Genomic DNA, 26425 nt, shown 5'->3' on the forward strand with positions numbered 1-26425 from the left:
ACCCAGGCGCCCCCAAACAATCCAATTTTTAAATATGGGCAAAAGATGTGACCTGGCATTTCACAAAAGAAACTATCTAAATGGTCAACAATAATGAAAAGATGTTTAACATCACTAGTCATTAACGAAATGCAAATTAAAATGACATACCACCAAACACCCCAATAGAATTACTGAAGTTAAGAACGCTAACAATATCAAGTGTTTATGAGGATATGGTACAACTGGAATGCTCATACACTGCTGACAGGAATACCAAATGGTACAGCTACTTTGAAAACATTCTGGCTGTTTCTTATCAAGTGAATACACATGTATTAAATAAAGGACCCAGCAATCACACTCTTAGGTATTTACCGAAGAGAAATGAAAACAGGTCCATGCAAAGGCTTGTACACAAATATCACAGCAGCCAAAAATGTAAACAGTTTGTAACAGCTAAAAACTGGAAACAATGAAATGCCCATCCACTGGTGAATGGATAAACAAATTGCAATATACCCTTACTATGGAAAACTACTTAGCAATAAAAAATGAATAAAATATTAAGATATGCAACAATATGAATCTCAAAAAACACTGCACTGAACACAAATTACACTGAATAAAATACGTTAAACACAAAAGTACCTACAGTATGATTCCATTTATAAAGAATTCTAGGAAAGACACAGATATAATGACAGAAAGATCACTAGCTGTCTGCAGCTGGGGCATCACAGGGCACAAGAAAACATTTTAAGCTGATGGAAATGTTCCGTATCTTGAGCGTGGTGGTGATAATTTAATTACATACAATTACTAAAAAAATCAAACTATGTACACTTGAAAATGATTTTTATTGCAGGCAAATCATACCTCAATCAAATTGAAAGTAAATAAAACATAAAAGTGGAAAATAAATAAAAATTAAGTAACACCACTTCAGAATCTGCAAAAGACTGACATAAAAAATTTTTGGTTTATCATTTCTGAAAAGTCAAAGTGCTTCCATTGTTACAAGATTTGATTTAGAGTTAGTTTAGGATCATTGCCTGAACCTCTATGCTGGACCAAGTATCTGTCTGCTACATTCCCAAAGCATGTATCTGTCATACTGCTAACTACATTACAGTGAAAATATCTCTGTATAATGCTAAGTGAGATACAACACTCAGAGAAAGACAAATACCATATGATTTTCACTCACATGTGGAATTTAAGAAACAAAACAAATGAGCAAAGGAAAAAAAGAGAGAGAGACAAACCAGGAAACAAACGCTTAACTAGAGAGAACAAACTGATGGTTACCAGAGGGAAGGTGGGTGGGGGAATAGGTGAAACAGGTGAAGGTGATTAAGAAAGGAGTGTACTTGTCATGATGAGCACTGGGTAATGTATGGAAATGTTGAATCTATATTACACTATACTAATAGCATATGTTTTATATATTAATATATGATACTGTACTATATACTATCAGACAATTCTGTATACCTAAAACTAATACAACACTGTATGTTAACTTTACTGGAATTAAAATTTAAAAATAAATAAAATAGGGAATACATACACAGAAAAAAAGTACCTGCATTTGTGTCTATCTCTCTTACATATCTTTGTACCTCCAAGCATTAAGTTTGACACCTGGTACGCAGATGCTCAATTAAACTGAAATGAATCTATACAGAACTTACACATAAACTACAGATACATATACTTTTCAAGAAAAAAGTTAAGAAATGCCAGAAAAGAAAAAAGGGCTTGTTAACATCAGCTTTCTTTACATTACTTTAGAGTGTACACAAATTTATTTTAGATATTCACAAAATCTAATTATAACAAGCCATATTAATTTGACATGATATTCCTCTAAGAATCCCACACATCAAGCAAATCCTCCTCCAGAGGTTTGTAAAAGCCTTTAAAAGTTCCCCTCATTAAAGTATCCTTTAGTTTTGTAATATCTGAAACAAGGTGCCAAATGTTCCAGTAAATACTACCAGTGCAAGTGCTAAGGCAAAAAGTATCAAGAAATGTTTTCTGTTACCAGCTCCAGAGGACCCAACAGTCACACTTCCCCACTATGCACAGAGCTCATCTTAAATGTAGGCTAGACTATGGGGCATCTGACTGGCTTAGTCCATGGAACGTGAGATTCTTGATCTTGGGGTTGTGAGTTCGAGCCCCATGTTGGGTGTAGAGATTACATAAAAAATGAAAATAAATTCAAGCTGTAATATAAGCACTAGGAGCTGCACTGCAATTCCAGTGCAGGTCAGTTGGCCTGCCATTTGGCATTAGTGAAAAACCCTCTGCATACTTTATACCTCGTACAATTAAATAACACACAACATGACATCATTTCACTCTACGTCTCCTAATCAGAAAAGACTGTACAAACTTACTAATGTAAGGCAAGAGAGTTGCAGGACTAAATGGTGAAATTCTAATATAGTTTAATTACATTTCAACAGAATACATTCATTTAAAAGCAGGCCAGCAATGGACTGAGCCACAGAGACTGACATGCAGCAACAATAATCCCTGTTAAGTAAAGCATTTCAAGATCTTCAGAGTCCCTTCCCATCTTATCCCCTCTGCCCTTCACAACAACCCTGTGAAACCAGAAAAGGTTATTTCCACCCCATAAATGAGGCAAGTTACAGACGAGAGCAATTTAAAAACACACACAATTGCTAGTAAGTAGTTCTGGTTAGGTCGGGGGAGAAACTGGGGAAAGAACCTAGAACCAATTTTATTTAAGACATTTTCTGTGATAAATAATATGAAACTTGGTGATAAAAATGAAGCCAAGGATAAAGAGAATAAGGACAATGAAACAAATAATCAATTTTACATTATTTCCATATTTTATTGCCTTCCCTTCCACTGTCGTCTACAGTACACCCTCATATAAGACATCACCATATGCCTCACTAATCTCACTTCCCTAGAGAAGATCTCGGAAACAAAAATACAGTAGGGAAGTGGAAAGAGAATAGGTTAGGAGTCAGAGATCCTGAATTTTTCTAATCCTGGCTTTGGATAAGTACCTTCATCTCTTTGAGCAACAATTTTTACATGTGCAAATCACATATATCTTACTAGGTTGTTTTGAAGATTAAGTGAAATAAATGGATATAGAAGCACTTTGGGAAATATAAAGGACTCAGCTAATGCTTATTATTAGGCTACAAATATGTGGTACAAAAATTCATAATAGGTGTCTTACAGAATTGTGTTAATAAATCCAAATTATTTTAATTATTTATAAGTTTTACACAATCATATATACAATCACTTTAAAAAATATTTGTTGAGGGGCACCTGGGTGGCTCGGTAGGTTGAGTGTCTGACTTCAGGTCAGGTCATGATCTTGTGGTTTGTGGGTACGAGCCCCGCATTGGGGTCTCTACTATCAGTGCAGAGCCTGTCTCAGATTTTCTGTCTCACTCTCTCTCTGTCCCTCCTTCTGTCTCTCTCACTCTCAAAATTAAACATAAGACTTTTTTTTAATTAAAAATTTTTGTTGACTGAATAGACTATTCCAGAATTAACAATAATTTTTAAATCTGTTAAGTCCAAATGAAGAAAATGCACTGTATTACAGAACTCTAAAATCTGACAAGGTATTTGGTAAAATAAGTACCTGTAAAGTTAGCTGGTAAAAGTAAGGCTTCGATCTTCACAGGATTCTCTACAAGCTAATATTTGCATCCAAAGATTTCCAGAACTACTTAAAAATCATAAAATCAGAGAAATGAGAAACTTTAGACATCACGTAGAGAACACCTCTGATTCACAGAAAAAGTGACTGAGGCAAGAAAGAATTTTATACAATTTTCAAATTTCCCTTACTGGAGCTGGGAGTGTGTGGAAGAGAAGGACATCAAAAACAAAATGAAGCAAGAATTTCTTCCAGTTAGGGTCTTAAATCTGCATTCCCCTCATCAAAAAATCCTTGAGTACAATAACAAGAAAACAGCTATAGGAAGTTACTGAATTTCTGCAGAATTAAAAAATTTATGGCTAGAATACTACAATTCCAATCATAACATTGCCTAAGAATTTCACATTTTGACAGAGATAGAATAATATCCTACAGGATTAATAAACATATTTATTTATAAATAAATATTGTGGATCACTTCTCAGGCTTTTGGCTGAAATCAAGTGTAGAATCTGTTCTTATCAGTTTAATAAGTACTGTGGAAAATTTAAAAACTACCACTGGATATCCAGAACTCTGAACTTCTTATAGCCTAGTTCATAGATCTATTACTATTTACTGGAAAATCTGTATTTTTTTTTTTTTTTTTTTTTAAGTAGGCTTCACGCCTAGTGTGGATTCCAATGCTGGGCCTGAACTCATCACCCGGAGATCGAGAACTGAGCTAAGATCAAGAGTTGGACACTTAACTGACTGAACCACCCAGGCACCACTGGAAAATCTGTGTTCTTTTTTTTTTTTTAATTTTTTTATTTATTATTTTTGAGAGAGTGAGTGGGGAAGGGGCGGGGCGGGGGGGGGGGGGGGGGCAGTGCAGATAGAGGATCCAAAGCAGGCTCTGTACTGACAGCAGAGAGCCCGATGCGAGGCTTGAATTCATGAATCGTGAGATCACAACCTGGGCCGAAGTTGGACACTTACCTGACTGAGCCACCCAGGCGCCCCTGGAAAAGCTGTATTCTTAAAAGTGCTTTGTAATATCTCCCTAAAATTAAAACTTTATATATTTGAATACACACCTAATTTAAGTCTAAGAAGTTTACTTTGGTCAACATTTGCTTTACACATGTCACATAAAACTGATCGAGCAAAGACGCAAACTGAGAGTGGTGTCTCCAGACACTTTTTAAAATACAGTAAGAAAGCAACAGTGATCATCTCTGGATGACAGGACCACGGAGTGATTTTAACTTTCTGGGAACATTTTTCAACATGGAAGTACAACTAAAAATATAAACCCACATCCATGTAGTTACCACAAATGTTAAACTTACATTTTATTTGCTTCAAATGTATTTCGGGGAAATGTAATTGCACAATATACTAAAGTCTACCAGTTCTAGAACTGATCCACCTTCTCTTCTAAGAGACGACCAATACCATGTGCTTCCTACCCAAGTTTTTATACTTTAAATATACAGATTTCTACCAACAGTACATAGTATTTTGTCATTCTGCAACTTGGGTCTTTCCGGTAAATGTTAAGACTATGAGATCTACCCAAGAGATGTATTTCTTTCAACTGTTGCATTATATTTCATCATACATTTATACCACTATTCATTTATTCAGCCATCTCCCTAAAAAGCACTATAAATTGTTACCCATTTTTTGCAATTATATAACAATTTGTTCAGTTTTTTTAATATAATATGCATATAATAAAATGCATAAATTTTATATATGTATTATGTGAGTTGTGACAAACATATACACCTGTGTAATCCAAATGCCTATCAAGATAGAGAATGACAGCATCATCCCAGAAAGTTCCTTCATGCCCTTTCCTGGACAATTCCCTCTCATAACCTGCAGAGGAAACCACTGTATTGATTTCTTTTCCACCATAAATTAGTTTTGCCTATTCTTTTTTTTTTTTTTTATATTTATTTTGAGAGTGAGAGACAGCGTGAGCTGGGGGGGGGGGGAGAGAGAGAGAGAGAGAGAGAGAGAGAGAGAGAGAGGAGAGAGGCAGGGAGGGAGGGAGAGGGGAGAGAGACACGCAGAATCCAAAGCAGGCCCCAGGCTCCGAGCTGTCAGCACAGAGCCCGATGTGGGTCTCAAACTCACAAACGGTAAGATCATGACCTGAGCTGAAGTCAGACGTTTAACCAACTGAGCCACCCAAGTCCCCCAATTTTGCCTATTCTAATACTTAATGTAAATAAAATCATACAGTTTATCTCTTTATGTGGTTTTACTCAGAATGTTTTCCTTGTCTGCACTGTTCTGTATATCCATAATTCACTTTTTTATTACTGAGTAATAAAATATGTAAAAGTTTATATATAGTATATATAAAGGTTTTGTCTTTTATTTGGGGGGTGGTGTTTATCTCATCATTACTGATTCCCATTCACTGCACTGTGATCAGAAAATATGATAATACAATAATGATGTTTGCAAACTTCTATTGAGCCCTTACCACATGGCAAGGCACTGTACTGAACTCTAACCCTCACAATAGCTCTGAGGAGCACACTATTATCATTTCCATTTTACAGATGAGAAACCTGAAGCACAGGAGGTTAGGTGACTCATCTAGGTCATACAGGTAAGGTAGAACCAGAATTTGGCTCCTGAGCCCTCTTAACCATGTACTACATAAAATGTATGGTATCATTTCCATGGAATTTGTTGAGACTTCCTTTATAAATAATTACATAATCTAGTTTTGTAACTGAAAAGTATATTCTCTTTATTAAATACAGAATTCCATATGTATGTAATTAAGCTTATTAATTATGGAATTCAAATCTTGTATATATTTTTATTTGAGATTAAAATCTCCCACTAGGACCACAGATTTGTCAATTTCGCCTTACAATTTTATAATTTGTACTCTTTTATGCTTACGTGATCTTCCAGGTGGATTATTCCATTTATCTTTAAGTATCTTTTTCCCTATTAATAAAAGTTCAATTCTACTTCATCTAATAAGGGAATATCATTTCTCCTTTTAAAAGTATTTTCTTTTCTTTAAAGATTTTTTTTAAGGCAATCTCTACAACCCATGTAGAGCTCAAACCTACAACCCTGAGATCAAGAGTCGCACGCCCTACTGACTGAGCCAGTCAGGTGCCCCTCTTTTTAGAAGTATTTTCTAACATATTTTACTGCTTTATTTTCAACTTTCAGTATCATTTCAACTTTCAAAAACACATCATTAGGTTTTTTACATACTTGGTACATAAGTATAGATCAACCTAGATATTAAATTTTTACATTAAAAAGAAGCAAAATTAAAAAACAAACAAGCTGGGGAGGAGGAGAATATTTGAAATTAACAAAGCAAACAGCCTGAAATATATATATAAAAAAAAAAAAACTCTCAATATTCAAACAGAAAATTCAACTATGGACATGCAATGGGCTGAATGTTTGTGCCCTTCCAAAATTCATACATTGGAATCTTAATGTCCAATTGATAGTATTAGTAGGTGGGGCCTTTGGAAGGCACTTAAGTCATGAGGATGGAACCCTTCACATAAATGCAAACTAGTGCCCATATAAAAGAGGTTCCAGAGAGATCCCTAACCCTTTCAGCCATTTGAGAACACAGCAAGAATGTACCGGCTATGACCAGGAAAAGGACCCTCAAGAGAGAACACAACCATGCCGGCACCTTGATCTTGGGACTTCTCAGCCTCCAGAACCATGAGCAATAAATTTCTATTGTTTATAGCTACCCAGTCTGTGGAAATGTGTTATAACAGTTCAAATGGATGAGGATGGGACAAATGATTAACAAAACATGCAAAATAATGTAAAATAGTCAAACAAGAAAAAAATCCAACCTTGCTAATAACCAAAGAAATCCAGATTTAAACAGTAATGCTATTGCCTATTAGAATGCCCAATATTAGAACAATACTAGAATAATGATACCACATCCTGTGGCCATGTCTGGAAATAAGTACCTACACAGGGCAGGGGTATGCAATATGGCAGCAAGTATAAACAACCATTTAAACAGTATATAATGTTTGACCCATCAACTCTACTTCTCGAAATGTATCCTAAAAATATAGTTACACAAATAAGAACATCAACCAGCATGTTACACTAAAAATTAGGTACTATAGTGTAGTATAAACTCTTTAGATAAACAAAGGAAAATAAAACTTGAGTTTAACAACAATGGAGACTTTATTTTAAAATTTACTAAAAATTGATATGGTTAACAACGTCTCAATCGATAACAAATATTCCTTCAGCATCTACATACCAGTCTATGAAATATACAAAGAGAAAAGACAGTCTTGCTCTCAAAAAACTCACAGTCTGGAAGGGAAAGTGTACACACACACATACACAACATACAATATAATGAATGGTCTAACAGGACATTACAGGAGCACATAGAATGAAAAACACAGGCTCCCCACAAAAGCTAAACTGGCACCTCCTCAAGCCAGTGTGTTGTTGTTATTCCATGTCTGTTTAGAAAATAGGCAGAATGCTGCCAAAAGGAGGGAGGGCAATGAATAAGCTGCAGAGCTCAGCACACACACATGCACCAAGAAAATTCTCCAATTCTCCTTTTTTTCCTCACATTTTTCCCAGAAGGAAGTTCTGGTAAATGCAATTTTCCCCCCATCTCATACTTCAAGTACTGTTCTGTTATGCCCCACTTAAGCTAGGTAGTTTATTATTTCAACTCTGCACAGAGGAAGGATAACAAAAAAGGAATAAGAGAGGGGACATAAAAGGCTTCCCAAATTAAAGTATTCTAAACATAAAATTTTAATAAAATATTTAAAAATTTAAAAATGTGATCTTGGACAAGTTAGTGAATCTCTTTGGGCTTAGGTTTCCTCACCTATATGAAGTGAATACCTACCTCTCAAGTGCTGAGATTTTTTTTTAAATTTGTTTATTTTGAGAGAGAGAGATGGGGGGGGGGCAGAGAGATAGAGGGAGAGAGAGAATCCCCAGCAGGCTCCACACTGTCAGCACAGAGCCCAACGAGGGGCTCAATCTCATGAACCATGAAATCATGACCTGAGTTAAAATCAAGAGTCAGACAGTTAACTGACTAAGCCACCCAGGCGCCCCTCAAGTTGCTCTGATTTAAATGAAATAATAGATGTTTAAGCACTTTATAAACAGAAAACCAACTTGTAAAGCTTAAAACAATAAAGTCTTAACAATTAACAATTAAGGACCAGGAAATGTCTGTATCTTTAGATACCCTGTGTGGGTGTGTGGATGGGTGTGATGTACAAAAATATTCACTGCAGCATTAACTAAAGTAAAATTTTGGAAACAAATATTGAACAATGGGTTAGTTAAGTACTGGGTAAGCAAAAAATAAAACAACACTGTAAATAATAGTTATTATAACAGTGGTCCTCAAGCTTTAACATACATGAGAATCACCAAAAAGGACTTGTTAAATCCTGGATTTCTAGGTCCCATTCCCAGAATGTATGATTCAGTAGGTTTGTGATAAAGCCCAAAAAACTGCACTTCTAACAAATTCCCAGTTAGTACTACTAATCTAGGCAACAGACTTTGAAAATCAAAATATTATAAAACTACTCATCTGTCCTTATCTCACCAAAAACAAAAGAATAATTTATATATTTATATATGTAGTTTTTTAATTATGCACATAAAAAGGGAGACAAACACCTAAAAACAAGCCAAACTACCACTGTCTTATTTGCCCAACACAGATGCATTAAAAGTAAAATAAACTTGAGGGGCGCTTGGGTGGCTCAGTTGGTTAAGCATCTGACTTCAGCTCGGTTCATGATCTCACAGTTCATGAGTTCAAGCCACTTGTTGGGCTCTGTGCTGACAGATCAGAGCTTGGAGCCTGCTTCGGATTCTGTCTCCCCCTCTCTCTCTGCCCCTCACCTGCTCGCACTCTGTCTCTGTCTCTGTCTCTCTCTCTCTCAAAAATAAACATTTTTTTAAGTGAAATAAACTTGAAAAATTATTTCACTGACATTTTCAGCCTACAAAGAATCCACTGTTAATTTTTCAAGGTTGATTACCCAACTTATTATTTTATGTATCTTGGAAATCCACCTCTCCTGCAGTATCTATTATCCAAGGAAATATTTCCTGGAATGCCTCAGTTAAGGAAGAAAGCCTGAAATGCATATTAAACTGGTAACTCTTAGAACAGCAGTTCTCATCCTTACTTACAAATGAGAATTACCAACTATGCTTTTAAAAATGCATGTGCGCAGGCCTCTCTCCAAATCTACCAGCTCTGAATCTCAAGAGAAGGACTAAGCATCTGCCGTGTTGTAAAGTACACAGGTGACTCTTACTTCTACAATGCATTTCTTGGCATCTACCTTTAATTAAAGTTATGTTTAATTCTGAGAATTCAAAATATTTCAAAGAAGACAATGTTATAACATTGTGATGGCAATATTCAGGAATCCGAAAAAGCTCTATCATCTTCCTCATCACATAACCATCCTTTCCTCTCCCACCCACTTTCCAACATCACGAAAGTTGGGGAATATCACCTCTCAGACTGATCAAATGCAGTCTAAATAAAGCTGCTTTTTCTCTAGTAAATGTATGTGCTGACCAACTGAGTAATTTTAATTGGGCATTTTTGAACTTCTTTGTCTTTCGCTCTTGATACACTACAAATAAAGAGAAATAATGTCCTCAAATTGAGTTACCTGGAAAGAGACAATTTTATCACAGAGAAACTGAAGTCAAGTTTGTCATAATAGGCCCTAAGATAAAGAGAGTCACAAGACATCTTCCAAAGCTTTTTATCATAACATCCTTCAAAGAGTATTTAGGTCAAGTTAGTAAACATTTCATGATGATAGAAGATTACTATGTCCTTTCATTTTTCAAAAGTATTGAGATCATGGCGCGCGCGGTGCGCGCGCGCGCACACACACACACACACACACACACACACACACACAAAGACCTGGGGGAGAAAAAAGACCTAAAACCGTATTATCAAGTAAAAAAAATTACAGGGCACCTGGGTGGCTCAGTTGGTTAAGCGTCCAACTTCAGCGCAGGTCTGATCTCACTGTTGGTGAGTTTGAGCCCCTCATGAGGCACTGTGCTGATAGCTCTGAGCCTGGAGCCTGCTTCAGATTCTGTGTCTCCCTCTCTCTCTGACCCTCTCCTGCTCACACTCTGTGTCTCTGTCTCTCAAAAACAAATAAACATTAAAAAAATATTTTTAAAAAGATTAGTCGGTATTCATCAAGTTGCCCAAATCATCTTGTCAGGAGATCTGTGTAATCAAGTTCACCTTTGAACACCATGACTTTAAAAGTTTTCATCTATGATATATCAAATTTAAGACCCAAATAATGACGCCAAGTTTTCTTTGCCAGGAAAAAAAGTCAGAGACATTTATTAGTCAGATAATCTTTTATTAAAGTGGAACACACATTCCTTCGAGATCCTGGCAGAAAACATATCAAACATTTTAATCAAATGAAAATGTTTGCTATTTCTATAGAATGCACATAAAAGTTAACACATAATTTTTTACTACATTACTTGTCTTTAAAAATCTTTACTGCAAGAAACATCTTATTCTTTATCCTTGAATTACACTGTACATTTAAAAGATATATCATAAAACTTTCACAGCCTTCTGCCTGGCAGAGTTACATAAAAATAAACTCTGAGGTCTTTTTTCTTGCTTTCTCTTTCTTTACAATGTTACTGATGTATAACATACAGGAGGTTTGAAGAATTTTAATATATGTGTACTAATATATCAAGACTAGACCTAGATCAATGACAAAAGACCCCACACTGACAAAACATGCATTGTCAAATCCATTTTTTAAATTTTAACAAAGTATTATAATTTGTTACTATTATTCTTTATATTGTTATAAACTATGGAACTCTGAAAATCTGGTATTTTCCTGCAAGTAAATTTAGGATTATTATTCTCTTCAGAAAAATATCTGTCCTCATCTATATAGCTATACAAAATGAAGCAATGTAATTCGCTAACAGCAGTTTATTTTTTAGGTAAGAAACATTTCAATAACTTTTGTAACTTACTGATTTCAAACATGTCAAGAATTATTTTTTATTACAGTGAGTTTACTAACTAATATAAAGTATTTTCATTCACCCAAAATAAGCTGATTCTAAGCTATTTGTGGAGTATATTTTATTTTAGGTACACAGCCAAAAAGTTAAAAATAAACATAGTTAGTTAGGTGGTCAGAATAGCAAGACAAGCTATTCAGAAACTATTACATCCTTCATTCAGTTATCACAAAACTGCCTGATCTTAATTTACATTAAAAAAAAAGACAGAAAAGGCATTTTTGACTATGGAAGTATCTCAAAATATAACCTAAACCTGATATAATTATCAGAAGAGCTAAGAGATTCCCTAGAAGTTCAGTGTCTCACACAATCCTTCAACAAGCCTGGATCTGAAAAAAACATGAAACTCCAGATCACATATCTTCTTCCACTCCTACACTAATCAGCCAGACTCAAAGATGTGCAAGGCATTGAATCTTACACCCCTTCTTTGGTATCTATTCTAAGTAGTAGTTCTTGAAACAAGATACCATACTCCGTCCACAATGCCTGGACATGGTAGGCACTGAAAATAGTGTACCCCCAATTATTTAAAATAATCCCAAGTGAAAGACATCTGTTTTCTAACTTTCAAAAAAACTGAGTCCAGCTATAAAAACCAGGGAAAAGATGGTCCTATGTTCCATGGATTCCTACCAAGATCTAATACAGGCTAAGAAAAGATACATGGAAATACTGTGAAAATTTCACTCGATTTCAACTGTTATTATCAAATGCCTTTAAAGACAGTTTTCAATGAGAGAAAGAACTTAAATTTTAAAAGTCAGGGATACACCCAGGTTCAAACGTAGTTCTTCCATTTCTTAGTTCTGATCATGGGCAAGACACTTAACCACTATGAGCCTCAGTTTCCTCATCTATAAAATGGGAATAATAATAATAACAATTGTAATTATAGAATACATTGCTGCTGGGAGGATCTGAGATATAATTAATGTTCAACAAGTGTGGACAAGGATGTGGAGAAATCAAACCCACACAGATTGCTGGTGAGAATGAAAAATGGTATAGTCCCTTTGGAAAACAGTCTGGCAGTTCCTTGAATAAGCACAGACTTAATATATTACTCAGCAATTCCACTCCTAGGCACCCAAGAAAAATGAAAACATATGTACATTAAAAAATTTGTACATGAATGTTCATAAAACAGTTATTCATAACAGCCAAAGTGAAACAACCCAAATGTCCATCAACTGATGAATGGATTAATAAAATGTGGTATATCTAAGTACTGGAATATTATTTAGCAATAAAAAGGAATAAAGTACTGATAGATGTTACAACACTGAAGAACCTTGAAAAAATTATGCTAAGTAAAAGAAGCCAACTGCTTCCATTTACATGAAATGTCCAAAACAAGTAAATCTATGGAAAGCAATTAGTGATTGCCTAAGGCTGGGCAAATGCGGGGAAGGGGAAGGGGAAGGGGAATGGTTAAAGGGTATGGGGTTTCTTTTTGTGGTAATGAAAATGTCCTAAAATTGATTGTGGTAATAGACGCACAATTTTGAATATACTAAAAGCTCCTGGATTATACACTTTAAATGAGTGAATTACATGGTTTAAGAATTATATCTTAATAAAGGTGTTAAAAAATTCCCATCCTACAGAACACATTTATACATGGAATATCCAAACTCCTACATCTAAAAGCACAAGATTAATTAGGATTACATAGATATTAAACATGCATAAATACATAATCTTATGTATTTAAATACAGTTAAGTATCTTCCTCTAACACATCTGAGAAATGGACTTTTCCTAGACATGATGAAGTAACTGGTACCAGACGAGCCCTCCTCGAGTGACAGCTATAAAACTAGACAAAACATATGACTCTACTATTTTCAGGAGTGAAACAACTGGCAGTACAGGAGATATGTACAACATCTGCCCCAGCTTTCTGCCTGGGAAACTTTCCCAACTTCATCACAGGGAAGTGAAGTCTATGCCAAGCATAACGGTCTCACCAAATTGAGATGCAGAAATCAGAGTCCTGGGCTAGTGGAGTGGCTAGACTTTATAGAGGACAGGATACTGGAGAAGAGGCAACAATGCAGAAGGGGTGTTCCCAGAAATCTGCATGGGGGTTCCTTGGGCATCTTTGGCTGAGTACCAAGCTACATATAAGCCAGAGTGAGTCTCCATGAGAATTACTGTTGCAGGCCTGAGAGCTGAACAGATACCAGAAGCTGCAAACTGCTGGGAGACATCAGAATTGTAGTTCAGACAGAATAGAGACATTTCTGCACACCTTGGGCACTCAGGCTTTCAGTGGAAACGCCAGATTTCAACACTCTTTAAAGAAAGACAACACAATTGAGACTTCCTATAATGTACCATCCACAAAATCCAAATCAAAACTTACTAGATATGCAAATAAGCAGGAAAGCGTGACCCATAATGAGGGAGTGGAGGGAAGCAATCAACAGAAACAGACCACAATATGACTCCAGTGTTGCGAACAGCAGGCAAGAGCTTTAAAATGGTGATTATAAATATGTTCAACCACTTAAAGGTACACTATCAAAAATGAAAACTTCACCGGATAGACTTAAAAATAGACTAAAAATTACAGAAGAGGGGCACCTGGCTGGCTCAGTCAGTAGAGCATGTGAGTCTTGACCTTGGGGTTGTGAGTTCAAGCCCCACATTGGGGGGTAGAGATTACTGAAAAATAAAATCCTAAAAAATAAAAATGAAAAAGGGGTGCCTGGGTGGCTCAGTTGGTTGAACGCTCAACTCGATTTTGGCTCAGGTCATGACCCTAAGGTGCTGGGACTGAGCCCTGCATCAGGCCCTGCACTGAGTGTGGAGCCTGCTTGAGATTCTCTCCTGCCTCCCTCTGCCCCTGTCCCCTGCTTGCTCTCTGTCTCTAAAATAAAAAGAAAAAAAATTTTTTTATTAAAAAAAAAATTTTGGGGCGCCTGGGTGGCTCAGTCGGTTAAGCGGCCAACTTCGGCTCAGGTCATGATCTCGCGGTCTGTGAGTTCGAGCCCCGCGTCGGGCTCTGTGCTGACAGCTCGGAGCCTGGCGCCTGTTTCAGATTCTGTGTCTCCCTCTCTCTGACCCTCCCCCGTTCATGCTCTGTCTCTCTCTGTCTCAAAAATAAATAAACGTTAAAAAAAAAATTTTTTTTTAATTTTTAAGGAAAAAAATTACAGAATAAAGAACCAATAAGCCAGAAAACAGATCAACAGAAACTACTCACTCTGAAGAACACAGATTATTATCAGACAGTTTAATATATGCATATCCTTGGAATCCAAAAACGGAAGAAGAGAAAATGGGGCAGAAAAAAAATTTGAAGAAATAATGGCCCCACATTTCCCTGATTTGTTGATCCAAAAAGCTCAGTGAACCCCCAGCAAAGTAATAAAATGATACATTAGTCACATCACATTCAAACTGCAAAAAAAACAAAGATAAAGAAGAACGATGCTATCAGGAAAAAAGGTACATTACATAGAAGAAAACAAGTATATAAATATGTGTGTGTGTGTGTGTGTGTGTGTGTGTGTGTGTGTGTGTGTGTATATGGTTTCTCATCAGAAACATTAAAAGCCAGAAGACAATGGGGTGACCCAACTGTCAACACAGAATTCAAGATCCTGCGAAAATTACCTTCCAAAAATGAAGGTGAATAAAGAAAAATAAAATAAAGACATTTTCAGATGAGTGAAAGTTAAGAGAACTGTCACCAGTAGAACTGCACTAGAAATGCTGAAGAAAGTTCTTCAACCCAAAAGGAAATGATACCAGATGGAAACTCAAACCTATGTGGTCTGAGGAAGGAAAGAAAAGTCAAAATTGGTAAATATAAAAGACTTTTTTCTATGTCTTAATCTCTTCAAAAGATAAGTGTGTTTAAAGAAAAACTAACATATCATGGCGTTTATAAAGTACACAGCATAGGGGTGCCTGGGTGGCTCAGTCAGTTAAGTGTCCTACTTCGGCTCAGGTTATCATCTCATGGTTCGGGAGTTAGAGCCCCACATTGGGCTCTGTAGTGTTAGCACAGAGCCTGCTTCGGATCCTCTGTTCCCCTCTCTGTCCCCCCTGCTCGCTTGCACTCCCTCTCTCTTTCTCTTTCAAAAAATAAATAAACTTAAAAAATAAATAAGGTATGCAGCACAAAGTCTGGAATGAAGTAATCAGAACTGGACCTGTAAGTGTCTTGGGTGGAGTGGTATAATATTAATTCCAAGTATACAGTGATGAATTAAAGATGCATGGTGTAACACCTAGAACAACCACTTGAAAAACAGAAAGACGTCCAGCTAAAAATGCAAGCAAAGAAAAAGCAGTACTAAAAATATTCAATTAACTCAATATAGCTGAGGAAACTATTAAAACACCTCTATAGTAAAACAGAAAACAATTCCCCCATGGAAAGAATTGACTAATAATGCAAAATACATATTACCACAGAAATAATATTTTTAATTATGACTATAATGTAAAACCTTTGGATAAAGTTAGCTAAGATAAAATTTGAGGCTGGACAGGAATCTAACCACCTAATATGTGTACTTGTTTTGGAATAAAACAATTCCATAATACAGAAAGAAAGAAACACAGTAGTACACAGAGACTATTTCCCCAACTCCAAACTACAACCAGGTGAAGACAAGTCATTTTATGAAAATAAGTTTATGTATCAAGTATTCTTAATATTTGTAGTATTCTTAGTATTAGAAATAACCTGCAAAGTGTGTTAACATAAAATATAGAAGTAACTTCACTAAAAATTAAAAGCCAAATATTTACCAATACTAAATCATTTAATTTTAGTTTTGAGAGTAGGTAGGATTCACATAGTTCAAAATTCAAAACATACAAAAAAAGATATACAATAAAAAGTCTCTGCCTCTAATCCCTATTCTCCAACCACCATTGGGGAAAAACAAATACCGCTAACATATAATCAAGGGATATATGCTCCCAATTGTTTCCTGTGGAGCCACAGACATGGTGACACTTTTCATAATACCAGAAATAACATTTTCTTTTTGAATTGGGATTATGTCAAAGTTCACAAAACAGAAAACATCTGGATGACAAGACACTCCTATGTGAATGCCAAAAAAAAAAAAAAAAAAAAAAAAAATCAAATGGAATGTTAAAATAAAGCATGACCAAGGAATACTGTGAAGACACAATGAGATGAAATAAAAATACCAGCCAAAGTTTTATTAAGTTAGCCCTGACCAACGCATGACAGGAAATCTGTAGCAATGGAACAAAAGAGAGGGTTACAAGTTTCTGTGCCTAATTCCCAAATTAGTCACTGAAGAATAGACAGCACAAACCAGACTCAGATCATTCCTGAAGACTGACACCAATAAAACAGAACGGCATCTGCAGGATTCAAATGAACATTCAAAAAATTTACAAAGAAAAACATCAACTTACCATCACAGGCCTCTTCCAGTACTTTGTATTTCCAAGACTGAATTTCCAATCCTCAATCATTAAGGGGCAAATTATTCAGCTAGGAGTAATTCTAGCTCTTTTTTGTCCTTCCCTGCTTTCATTTTAGCCACTTCACTACTTACTAATGCTTTCACCTTAGAAGTAAAAATAGTTCAGCAAAAAACAAAACAAAAACAAAAACAAAAACAAAAACCAAAACCAACTGCCTGGGAGGCCCTTAGACCACCATTTCTCTACGTATCAGAAGACCAAAAGAGGCAAGATATTTAATCACTCCTGTATCGCTGAGAATCCTAAGAGGCCACAGGCCTATTGGACCATTACCTATAGCAAATACAAAAACCTACTCCTGACCTAAGACACTGATTTCAAAAGGAGTTGGTAGGAGGGGATACAAACGGTTCTAGTCTGTTTGGGACATCTGGAAATCCAGCTACATCTTTCACAATTAAACCCCAACACATTTTTTTACACTTTTATGGGAAACACTATAAATAAATTAGAAATGGGTCCCTGTGACAAACAGGGCAAAACAGTAATGTGGCAAAAGCCATATTACTGCCACCAATACCTTACTTCTTGCTGGCAAAGACCACCTCTCCAAGAATATAATCATATTCCCAGCCTCCTTTACAGCTAGGCATGAACAACCAAATGAAGCAGACTCAGCCAATAAAACATAAGAGAAAGTCTATTCAGATAATTTCTGGTAGAAATGACCTTCTCCAGAGGAAATAAAGAGGGGAGGAAGGCAGAGAAAATTTCCATAAACTGTTCTTCCCTCCCCATCCTCTACTTACATTGTTGTCTGAGATTATTATGCTTGGAGTTGCAGAAGCCATCCAGCAATCATGAGAAGAATCATTACTGACAGAGAAAAATGGAAGGTACCTAGGACTACTGAACTTGGTGAAAGAAATTCTTTAGAATTATTTGAACAATTTATCTTTGAGGCTCATTACATTTTTTAACCCACAAGTTAACTTGTTAGGGATGAGTAAGTCACAGACTATAATTCGGAATTGATGTTCTCAATTACTTAACAAAATTACAATCCACATGCATTTACTTAACATCTATTATGTTCCACATACTATGCAAGAGAGCTTTTATATGCATTACTTTTGTTTTAATTATCAAAATAATCCCATAAGATACTATAATTATTACTAATTTACAGATAAGATACATGAGGCTCAGAGAAGTTTAAGTGACCTGTGGTGACTTAAGGCCAAAGTCACACAGTTAATAAGAGATTAAGATTAGGATTCACACTCAGATTGTATGCCTCTAAATTTGTGCTTATTCTAATATATCACAGCTATCCTACCACAAAGATCACCTTCACCATCTCTCATATTTACATATCTGGGTATGGTTAAAAAAAAAAAACAAATTAAAAAAAAAGTGCACACAAAAATTCTTCTAACACTTCTATTTTTAACCCAAGTGGTGGGTCACTTTCATTACTAGGCCTTAGTTTAATTCCATCTGGCTCATGAAAGTATCCCCTGTTCAAATCTATAAATGTGAACTCCGGCTGTGGGTTGCAATGGCCATCCCATCCAGAAACAAATCTTCACATTTTAGGAGCATATAAGGATCTATGGACAATGAATGGCTTATGAGTTCATAAACCATTAAATAGCAACAGGAAAAGGTATTGTTAAAACCCTGACTCTTTCAAGTAAGCAGTGGTCTGTGACCAAAAGTTTTAGTAAACAGACTCTCAAATTATATTTTCCTATTTCCTCCTCTGCCTAGTTTGTACCTCCTACTCTTAGTCTTGCTCCAGAACTGACCATATTGTGGAAGTATATATTAAAAACATAAATTCATGGGGCGCCTGGGTGGCGCAGTCGGTTAAGCGTCCGACTTCAGCCAGGTCACGATCTCGCGCTCCGTGAGTTCGAGCCCCGCGTCAGGCTCTGGGCTGATGGCTCGGAGCCTGGAGCCTGTTTCCGATTCTGTGTCTCCCTCTCTCTCTGCCCCTCCCCCGTTCATGCTCTGTCTCTCTCTGTCCCAAAAATAAATAAAAAACGTTGAAAAAAAAAATTTTTTTTAAAAAAACATAAATTCATTTAGTCAGTTGAAGTTCCATACTCTCCTTTCATTTTAAAATGAGGTACTCTTGGGACACCTGGGTGGCTCAGTCAGTTAAGCATCCAACTTCAGCTCAGGTCATGATCTCACAGCTCATGAGTTCGAGCCCCACATCTGGCTCTGTGCTGACAGCTCAGAGCCTGGAGCCTGCTTTGGATGCTGCGTCTCCCTCTCTCTCTCTGCCCCTCCCCTGCTCCGCGCTCTGTCTCTCTCTCTCTCTCAAAAATAAATAAACATTAAAAAGATAATAATAAATAAATAAATAAATAAATAAATAAATAAAATGAGGTACTCTTTTTTCTTCTTTTCATTCAAAGAAATGTTTTAATATATTTTTTTTAATGTTTATTTTTGAGAGAGAGAGACAGAGCATGAGCGGGGGGAGAGGCAGACAGAGATGGAGACACAGAATCCAAAGCAAGCTCCAGACTCTGAGCTGTCAACACAGAGCCTGATGCGGCACCTGATCCCATGAGCTGTGAGATCATGACCTGAGCCAAAGTCAGATGCCCAACCAACTGAGCCCACCACAGGCGTCCCAAATATTTTTTTAATATTTATTTATTTTTGAGAGGGGGGAGGGGCAGAGAGAGGGGGTGGACAGAGGATTCAAAGCAGGCTCTGTATTGACAGCAGAGAGCCCGATGGGGGGGGGGGGGGGGGGGGGGGGCCTCAAACTCACAAACTGAAATCATGACCTGAGCCGAAGTCAGACACTTAACCAACAGAGCGACTCAGGTGCCTCTCAAAGAAATGTTAAGTATGGTCCCACTTGATCTTTTTCCCTGCAGCCCTACTTTTTTTTAATGTTTATTTATTTTTGAGAGAGAGTGCACAAGCAGGGGAGAGGCAGAGAAGGAGGCACAGATTCCGAAACAGGCTCCAGGCTCTGAGCTGTCCGCACAGAGCCTGACATGGGGTTCGAACTCGTGAACAGCACAGAGCCTGACGTAAGCCGAAGTCAGATGCTTAACTGACTGAGCCACCATTGCAGTCCTATTTTTAAAAATGCTCCCTCTCACGATTTACATCATTTTTAAGTTCTCATTTGAACTGAATTCAAATTCAATTGAATTCAATTCTCTGAATTGAAAAGCAATATGATTTTGAATGAATGAAAAAAAGACCTGGGTCCAGTATCTGATCTGCTACTTCCAGTTTTCATCGTATTAAAAAATACACATTCCAAGACACCTTATGTTTCACTAAGAAAAAATGCTGCCAACTAAATTGATTCAATACCCTAACACTTACAATTTTTATTTATACTTATTAAAAGAGTGCTTTTAAGCTTATTTAGTCAGATTTTTAGGATAATTTGTGAGTAATTTTAAAAAGATAAAATAAATTGGTGCATGAACTGGTCACACTCGGAGTCAAGATCTTCTGAATCACTTTTTTGAATCAGTCACTGATAACCTATAGTTTTCCACACAATATCATCCTCTGTACCATCAAAAGCCCGGGTGATCCAACATTTGTATTCCCACCATTATCTCTGGGATTTTCTTCCAAGCCTGCCAATACGTATTCTGCAAGTTCCATGCATGAAGAGACAATGACAACTACATCAAACCCAAAAGCAATTGTAAAATGTATCTGGATTTCAGAAGAATGGAAAAAAATTAAATAAAACCGTGCTTCTTAGAATTAATGAAACACAATAACCTCCATTGTCACTTTGAATAAGACAACATCCTTCCCAGGCTCTAATTTCCACTAACAATGGTAGCTACCAGTGCTAAAGACCTACTATGCTCAGCATTTCACATATCTCATTTAACTTTTGCAGAAAAGCAGAAAGGTCGGCATTAACTTTGTTTTACATTTATGAAATCTGAGGTTCAGAGAACCTTAGTAACTTCTCCAATATCACCCAAATAGTAAGCTGCAGAGCTGGGTTTCAATCTCTGGTCTACCTTCAAAGTCCTTATTCTTTCCACCACTTAAGTAATTCTCAAAATTTAGTGCACGTATGAATCACTTCAGGTGATTCTTCCAGAGTGGGAAAAATAGTGCAAATATAGTATATACTTGCAAGTCAAATAGCTTACATATATATATGTGTGTATATATATATACACACACACACATATATATATACACATATACATACATACACACACACATATATACATAGTTGAAGAACTTACAACACAAGAAGACAAAACCCAGTTTAAAAATGGGCAAAGGATCTGAATAGACATTTCCCCAAAGATATACAAATGGCCAATAAGCAGATGAAAAAATGCTCAATATCACAGGCTATTAGAGAAATGCAAATAAAAGCCACAATGACACCACTTCATGCCCGCTAGGATGGCTATAATCAAAAGACAGACAATAACAAGCATTAGCAAGGATATGGAAAAACTGGAACCTTCGTGACATTATTGCTGTGGGAATAAAAAATGGTGCAGCCACTTTGGAAATCAATTTGAAAGTTCCTCAAAAAGTTAAACAGGAAAAAAAAAAAAAGTTAAACAGAGTTACCACATGACCCTAGCAATTCTACTACTAGGTATAAAAATGAAAACATGAAATCCACACAAAATTTGTACATGAGTGTTCAAAAGGAACATTATTCATAATAGCCAAAAAATCCATCAAATGATAAGTGGATTAATAAAATGTGATGGCATATCCATACAACAGAGTATTATTTAGCAATAAAAAGGAATGAAGTACTGATGCTATAACATGGATGAACCCTGGAAACATTAGGCTAAGCAAAAGCTAGTCACAGAACCACACAGTGTCTGATTCCATTTTTACAGATTCCATTTCTATAGACAGGGAAGGTAACTGCTTAAGGCTGGAGAAAATTATGGAAAGTGACTGCTAATAAATACAGCACTTCTTTCTGGGGGAGCAAAAATGTTCTAAAGTTAAAGTGTTGATGGTTGTACACCCCATGAATATACTAAAAAACTTTAAATAGGTTAATTGTATGGTATGTGAATTATGTCTCAAGAAAACTGTTCTCAAAAGAGTCCTGGCTGGCTCAGACAGAGTGTGTGACTATTGATCTCGGGGTTCTAAGTTTGAGCCCCATGCTGGATATAGAAACTATATCTCTTGATTTCAGTTCATGATATCACAGTTCATGAGATCAAGCCCCATGTCAGACTCCGTGCTGACAGCACAGAGCCTGCTTGAGATTCTCTCTCTCCCTCTCTATCTGCTCCTTCCCCTACATGTGCACACACATGTGCATACAGATTCTCACTCTCAAAATAAATAAATGATAGATAGAGAGATAGATAGATAGATAGATAGATAAAAATCTTTTTTAAAAAGTCTATACCAGATTACTTCCAAGGTTCCCTTCTAGACCGAACAGTCTCTGAGACAACAAAAAAAAAAGAGAATCCATAAACAGACAAGAATCCAATCCCCAGTGAGTTCCATGAACCTACAGGTTAAAAAAGAGAACCTATAGCACAGTAATTCCTCACTTGAGGTCGCCAGACCTCCAGGTGTCTACAAAGAAAGACAAGTGCTTCTTGAGCCAGTTTCCATTTTTCAGAACATCTGTGAGAAACCATATACTCAACCTTCTCTGAGGTCAAGTTTCAAGTATCTTTGCCTTTGTCTGGATTCATGTAAGTAGTTTTAAAATAGTGATTCAAAGCTGATTTACAGCTTGACGTATGAAAAGTAAAAAATAAGAAAACAAATTATTAGTTAAAATGTACTTTTTGATAGGCAAGATGTTTTTAAGAAATGGGACTTATAATGATTTCCTTGATTAAAACCTTGGGAAATACAAATAGAGGGGATCGTGCACTAGTCTAGAAAATAGAGAAATAGCATTTTTCCTCAATATGATTTACTTCATCTCACTGCGCCTCAGTTTCCATTTTCATCAACAAATGGGACAGTATCAATCAGACTCTAAAATTCTGAGATTTTGCCATATTATATAATGACCTCCTAAAAAATGTCTGCTAAGAAGTTAGTTCTTTATATTCAGAATCCCTGCAAAGAACTTTCTTTATTGCCTCTACTTAGCAAATCATAAGAATAAACAATACTAAATATGTAACATTAATAAACAATATACAGGCTGTAGTACTTAGAAATTTATAAGTCACCTTAGAAAGCAAAAAGAAAAAATAATAATAAACTAAAAAGAAAGTAAAGTGTGCTTATGTACAGCTGACAGAAAAAGCCAACAGGAAACACTTCAGTATAAAGCCTCCCCAAAGCAATGTCCCTGATTAACAACAAATGAGTTTATCTTTCTTTCTCAAATTTTACTCCGAACACACCAGCTTCCAAATACATCCCTGGAACAAATGAACTGAAGAAGGGGAGGAGAGCAAAGGAAAAATACTGTATCATAATTGGTTTCCTCCCTTCAAAATTCCAGAAGATGAAAAGTGGGGGAAGGGAGTGGAAACTAGCCATAACCCAGCATGAAATTCTCCTATTTAGAGCTTAACACATGATATCTCCTATTACATCTCCTACTTACAGCTTAATAATTATTGTGGTCTTTTACTTCTTCACTTTTTTTTTTAAATCATAAAAATTTTTCTCTACTATCAATTTTTTTATATTAAGAAAAGTTGGGGTACCTGGCTGGCTCAGTCAGAGGAGCGTGTGACTCTGGACCTTGGGCTTGTGAGTTCAAGCCCCATATTGGGTATGGAAATTACTTAAATAAATAAAATCTTGAAAGAAAGAAAGAAAGAAAGAAAGAAAGAAAGAAAGAAAGAAAGAAAGAAAGAAAGAAAGAAAGAAAGAAAAGAAAGAAAAGGAAAGAAAAGAAAAGAAAAAAGAAAAGAAAAGAGAAAAGAAAAGAAAAGAAAGAAAAGCAAAACAAAGCTATTTGCTTTTTAGTGATTCACACTAACCTAAATTGAACATAACACTGATGGGGGAGAGGGGGCACTGGTGAGAAGGACTATTATTTGTGGGGTTTTGGGAAAGAGAAAAGCAGGGGTGCCTGGCTAGCTTAGTCGGTAGAGCATGCAACTCTTAATACCCAGGTTGTGAGTTCAAGTCCCAGATTGGAATAGAGATAACTTAAAAAAAAAAAGAAAAAGAAAAATGGCAGGCAAGATCTTTTACAATATAATACATACTGTATTATACACCTGAACCCAAGTTCAGAGGTTTCTAATGAATTTTTTAAAATGTCATTTGACTTGATAGGACAGACCAGAAAGGCAGACTACCCCCTTCCTCAAGCAACTAAAGTTATTATAAATACCAACAATACACAATTTTACACAATTTTCAACTTCCAATTCAATATTATCATTGAGAAAAAAGGAAGTTAGAAACCTAAATTCCACGTTTTAGTAGGTAATATAGCATTCTGCTCACAACTATAAAGGAGTGAAGGGATTCATTCCAAATAATTTAACATAAAAGAAGAACACACTGACTCACTGTAATAAGGACTCTATTAATCCCTGGGAACACCAACCATCTCTGTATTTACATAGTATATGTAAATATAGACATACTCAACATCAAATAGCACGGTAGGTTTTAAACTACCCACATGAGGGGCACCTGGGTGGTTCAGTCGATTGAGCGTCTGACTCTAGGTTTCAGCTCAGGTCATGATCTCATGGTTAGTGAGTTCGAGTCCCTGCACTGTTTAGTGCAGAGCCTACTTGGGATCCTCCTTCTCTGCCCCTTCCCTGCTCACATCACTTGCTCGCTCTCTCTCAAAATAAATACATTTTTTAAATAAATAAATAAATAAATATGCCCACACGAATCAAAGTGTAACACAAGCTCAACAGACACCACTCTAGCCCCCTACCAAAAGAACAATAAAACATTTCACCTAAAAACAACTAAGGTGCATTTAAATATAACCAGTTACATTCATTTAACAATTCTGCCAGCCTAAAAGGGTACAAAGATACAAAAATGACTTAGCCTCTCACTTCAAGGAGTTCACATGAGCCGGGAAGCCAGAAGCATGTGCAAAATCAAAATTCTTTGAGATCACAAAGAACAAACTTGCAAATTTAGTGGTAAGCAGAATTTGCCAGGTGAAAAAGTAGGAGGAAGGGTATCAACAGGCAAGGAGACTGGCATATAAAAAGGCATGGAATGTAAAGAGCACAATTAGATAACCAGAAGTCCTGAGTTGCCAGGGCAAGGAGATTAAGGAAGGATGAATAAGCATGAAATGGTAGTATTACGCCAGGAAAGGAAGCTTGTGGCTAGGTTGCAGAAGGCCATATATGCTACAACGAGGTGTATGATCTTTATCCAAAAGGCCACAGAGAACCCAATATAAAAATAAACTGTTTTTATCTTATTATTTTTTTATTTTAGAGAGAGAGCATGCGCACAGGAGAGCAGGGCAGAGTGAGAGAGAATCTTAACAGACTCCATGCTCAGCGCAGGGCCTGACACAGGGCTGGATCCCACGACCCTGGGATCATGACCTGAGCCAAAATCAAGAGACGCTCAACTGACTGAGCCACCCAGGCATCCCAAACAACATTTTTAGAAAGCCAGCTGGTGACAATGTGGAAGACAGACATAAAAGGAGGGGGGGGGGGGGGGGGGGGGGTTAGAAAATATGAGAACACTACTGCAAGAATTAGGATATTATTGAAATAACATAAGTGAAATGTGATAGGTCAGCAATAATAGAAACAACTAAATAATAGCACACCAAACTATATCAATTTAGCAGTGACTGTGTATCCCTATACTTGACCATAAGCTCCTATACCAAGGTATAGGCAAAAGGGGAAAAAACAGAAAAGAATGTAAACAAGAAATCTCTAGAATATATAATTAGCAGGGACTTAAGGACCACTGACCATCCAGACCCAACAGAAGATCTTTACTTACACACTAATTTGGCCTTTCTGAATTGCTTCTGAAAATTTATTACTTTCTTCATTTAGAAATTTCTACTAAGATAGCTTATTTCACTTAATGGATGCTAAAAATTTTGAGTTTTTAACCATTTGAAGAGTTTCATGTATGTTACACAGGAATTATTTAAGTCTAAAAATTTCCCTGTGGCCACATGAAAAACAAAAAAATAAATGCAGAATACTTTTCAGTCAGAAAACACTGATCTTATCCAAGTTTGGATACAAC

The 26425-nt window shown here is 36.3% G+C and overlaps 1 protein-coding gene and 1 pseudogene across 7 annotated transcripts in view; one reads left to right on the top strand and one right to left on the bottom strand.

Annotated features, from left to right (window-relative positions):
- FCHSD2 (FCH and double SH3 domains 2) overlaps positions 1-26425 on the bottom strand; it is a 300305-nt gene that overhangs the window by 259441 nt on the left and 14439 nt on the right. The window lies entirely within an intron of this gene.
- On the top strand, positions 4126-4351 carry LOC128776365 (U2 spliceosomal RNA; annotated as a pseudogene).

This window comes from Panthera pardus, unplaced genomic scaffold (assembly GCF_024362965.1).
Source record: "Panthera pardus isolate Hobbes unplaced genomic scaffold, ASM2436296v1 HiC_scaffold_12, whole genome shotgun sequence".
In the NCBI taxonomy this organism is placed as follows: Eukaryota; Metazoa; Chordata; class Mammalia; order Carnivora; family Felidae; genus Panthera; species Panthera pardus.